We start from the raw sequence: 3,029 nt of genomic DNA, 5'->3' as shown, positions 1-3,029 counted from the left end.
GGTCCAGTCTATTTCCCTCTTTCTCCATAGCAACTGGTAGACTGGAGATGACCTGATTCCCCATAGGAGGTAAAGCTTAAACCCAGTTCAGATCAAACAATAGGCGTTGGAATTAGGTGATGCAAAAGCACATCGAAATTAACGTTAATGCTCCGCTGTTTGGCAAATGAAGAGAAACAGTTAATAAACGGAGGGAAATGTCCACTTGTGACATCGTTGTAAATTGCCCCTTTAAAAAAAAGTATCGTTGCTCGGGCTAGTTACTTAGGTTGCGTCCCATTTCTACCCCTTACCCCTCCGCCTTACCCCTCCCCCTTGGTTTGAAGGGGTAAGGGTGTCCCAATTCTCATTTTGGTTAAGGGGTAGGGCGAAGACAAAAGGCTACGTAGCCCTTGAAACGAAGCCAAAACGTAGCTTGAAACGAAGCTATCCAAGGACCACACTTCAAAGGGAGGGCTTCGAGGAAAATCCGGCCGAAAATGCATTTTTACTAGTTATCATTCGGACTCATGATGTAAAGTTGACTGTATATTCAGCTCGAAGTCATACATAGACAATGCGATCTCTGAGCTCGATATAAAACATGACATAACGGTAAATAACCGTTGAACTATACAAGATTTTAGCGCTCTCTAGTGGCCAACCGAAATCGCCAAATAAACAAACAGCAGCGATGGTTCAAGCGAAGGACACGCACAAATGTAAGTATTTTCAGCACTTTAATTACGGCAGACTGGTGTAATAATACTATTTTCGAGCGGTTTTTAATTGTGAAGTTAGTTTTGAATCACTAGTCAAGTTTGTTTTGATTCACTAGTCAAGTTTGTTTTGAATCACTAGAAGCCGATGCTAATGTGTTCCGCTATCGCTATTTGTTGAGATAGATATCCGATATCCCTTGACATTACATGTTAAGGTTTCAAGTAACATTTGTGTGCAGTGGATATGCTTACTACTACTATTCCTTGGTTGATTATACCGGCGCACTGCTTTGATATCGGTAAAGCTGCCACCTAGGCTACGTCGCTCGCCTGTCAAACTGAAGATTTCCTTTCCACCTTTACCTCAGGGACACCACAGGAGACCAGACGGCTCATTAATTTCAGGGGGACCAGGGACAATGAGTTCCTAAAATCGAAAATGATCGCCAGAAAACAGTGGGAGTGAGTCTTACGTTGTTCAATCTTTTCATTCTTGCGTCTGTGTTTTCTACTTTGGTATTTCTGTGTTGAGCTCAATAGCCCACTGAATGTCTGTGTCATTATACCAATTGCCTAATGAATGTATCAACCAAACGAGACCATTGTTTTTGTTTTAATTTAGTATTTTTGTGTGTGTGTGTGTGTGTGTGTGTGTGTGTGTGTGTGTGTGTGTGTGTGTGTGTGTGTGTAGCCGAGCTAAATTTAATTTGATTTTGTTTTATTTTTTATCATTGTTCATACCTTTTTTTTATGTGAACTCCACCTAATATTGGTTCCTAAGTAAGTTGGTTTCGTTGTTCCCTATGGCATGCCTTTTGTTTCCCTGGGGAGTGGTTTGGCGTTGCACCTGTGTGCACCTGTGTGCACCTGTGTGCACCTGTGTGCACCTGTGTGCACCTGTGTGCACCTGTGTGCACCTGTGTGCACCTGTGTGCACCTGTGTGCACCTGTGTGCACCTGTGTGCACCTGTGTGCACCTGTGTGCACCTGTGTGCACCTGTGTGCACCTGTGTGCACCTGTGTGCACCTGTGTGCACCTGTGTGCACCTGTGTGCACCTGTGTGCACCTGTGTGCACCTGTGTGCACCTGTGTGTATGTGCAATGACAACAAATAAAATCCTATCCTATCCTATGGCAATGTTTTGATATGTTGAGGGGAGTGTCTTATGTCTGCATTTATTTGAAAGAGCATATGCACAGAAAAGCAGACGGACAGAGTTACAATGGAGATCCAGCGAGTTTTTAAAGCCATGTGACGCGTCGCATCACATAGGGAAGTTAACGCCAGCATTTCTGACGTTTTTATCCACTAATTCATTATGTTATGTGAGGCAACGCAACGCAACGTATGCTTGATCTGAAACATGCCTACTCGTGGCTTCTGTTGACATAGCAGTCAGCGACGATGAAGCCACGTAATGGAGGGGCGTCCCATTTCTTAGGGGAACGTTTTACCCCTCTGTATTGAGGGGCAAGGGGAAGGGGTAAGGGGGAGGGGGAAGGGGTAAGGGGAAGGGGTAAGGGCTAGAAATGGGATTGGGCCATGCGCCATGCAACGGCTTAAGACAATCGGCAACCAACCAGTTCACCCTTTGTCTGCAAAGGTCTCAAACCATTTTTCATCCCCAACCTTTGCTCTGAACTGGGCTTAAGGGAGAGTCAGTTATTTGTTTCGCCCTCAACGCATACTCAGACTGAAACGCTTCCTTTTATTTATTTATTTAACATGTTTTGTATTTTTTTGGTGCATTTTCTACACTGTTTATTTGCCAAACTTTTTAATATGTGGTATGGAAGCTGCTTAACAATCAGTTGGAAAATAATGGAGGTCAATGGATCGCCAACTGCCCAATTTCAGCAGTTTTGTATTTGTAATAGTTTGAGATATTTGATTGTTGAACATACGCGTTGAACATAGAGAGACAAACACCGTCGGGTAACGTCAGTTGCAGTAATCTCTATTTAGTGACAAGTCTCAAAAGAAAAGGTAACGTTAAGAGTCATGCACGTCGGCATGACACCTGTAATGCATGACGCAAAAAGGAGTTGCGATCCGCTGCAACCACCCCTCAAAACGCGTCTAGCCACCAGAGACGATCAGAGAGAGTGAGGCCACAGGACGCAGAACGGACGGAGCGTCACAATACCTAAACCCGCACTATGTTAGTAGGCCTAGTGCCTCCTATGTTCCCTTGACTCAGAAGTTCCCTTGACACAGAAACAGTTTCAATGTTGTTCACATGTAATATATTCACTTCAAAGTGTGATTTGTTTAACTTTGCCTCTAATTTCCAGCTCAAAGTGTAGATGACTAAAACAGTCCATAT

At 43.9% G+C, this 3,029-nt stretch overlaps 1 long non-coding RNA gene across 1 annotated transcript; it reads left to right on the top strand.

Moving 5' to 3' along the window:
- Positions 1–267: 267 nt before the first annotated feature.
- Positions 268–1,454, top strand: LOC132466115 (uncharacterized). Its single transcript, XR_009527744.1, has 2 exons — positions 268–701; positions 1,070–1,454. It is a non-coding gene; the product is annotated as an uncharacterized LOC132466115 (long non-coding RNA).
- The last annotated feature ends 1,575 nt before the right edge of the window (positions 1,455–3,029 follow it).

The sequence above is a fragment of the Gadus macrocephalus genome, chromosome 10, assembly GCF_031168955.1.
Source record: "Gadus macrocephalus chromosome 10, ASM3116895v1".
NCBI lineage: Eukaryota > Metazoa > Chordata > Actinopteri > Gadiformes > Gadidae > Gadus > Gadus macrocephalus.
Note: the sequence above shows the minus strand (reverse complement) of the source record. Positions and strands in the feature narration are given on the sequence as shown.